This window comes from Propithecus coquereli, unplaced genomic scaffold (genome assembly GCF_000956105.1).
Source record: "Propithecus coquereli isolate 6110/MARCELLA unplaced genomic scaffold, Pcoq_1.0 Scaffold186, whole genome shotgun sequence".
NCBI lineage: Eukaryota > Metazoa > Chordata > Mammalia > Primates > Indriidae > Propithecus > Propithecus coquereli.
In genome coordinates this window covers 492,294-492,593 of record NW_012143412.1, presented here as the reverse complement: position 1 = coordinate 492,593, position 300 = coordinate 492,294, and the positions used below count along the sequence as shown (strand labels likewise).

Here is a 300-nt window from a genome sequence, read left to right as displayed (position 1 = left end):
ATAAGAATGCAATAAACATGTTGAATAAATTTTTCAGAAATCTAGAAGAAAGTAGGAAATACTGTTTCAAATTTGAAATCTTTGTTAAAATTTGTCTAGATTATTTCAAGAAGTGACCATTTCTACAATATAAGATAAGCTATTCATCTTTTTTAGCAATTTTTTAATGCAAATTAACACAGAAAAATTTTTATAGTTTATCATAATTATGATATCCCTAATTACTAAAGTTTATAAAAGGGTATGAGCATGTAAAACCAAAGAGATTAAGTAGCCAAAGATCTGGGACTTGAAAGGGTT

General features: G+C 25.3%; 1 protein-coding gene across 1 annotated transcript in view; it reads right to left on the bottom strand.

Annotated features, from left to right (window-relative positions):
- The window catches only part of NUP205 (nucleoporin 205kDa), a 129,034-nt gene that overhangs the window by 97,071 nt on the left and 31,663 nt on the right, over positions 1–300 (bottom strand). The window lies entirely within an intron of this gene.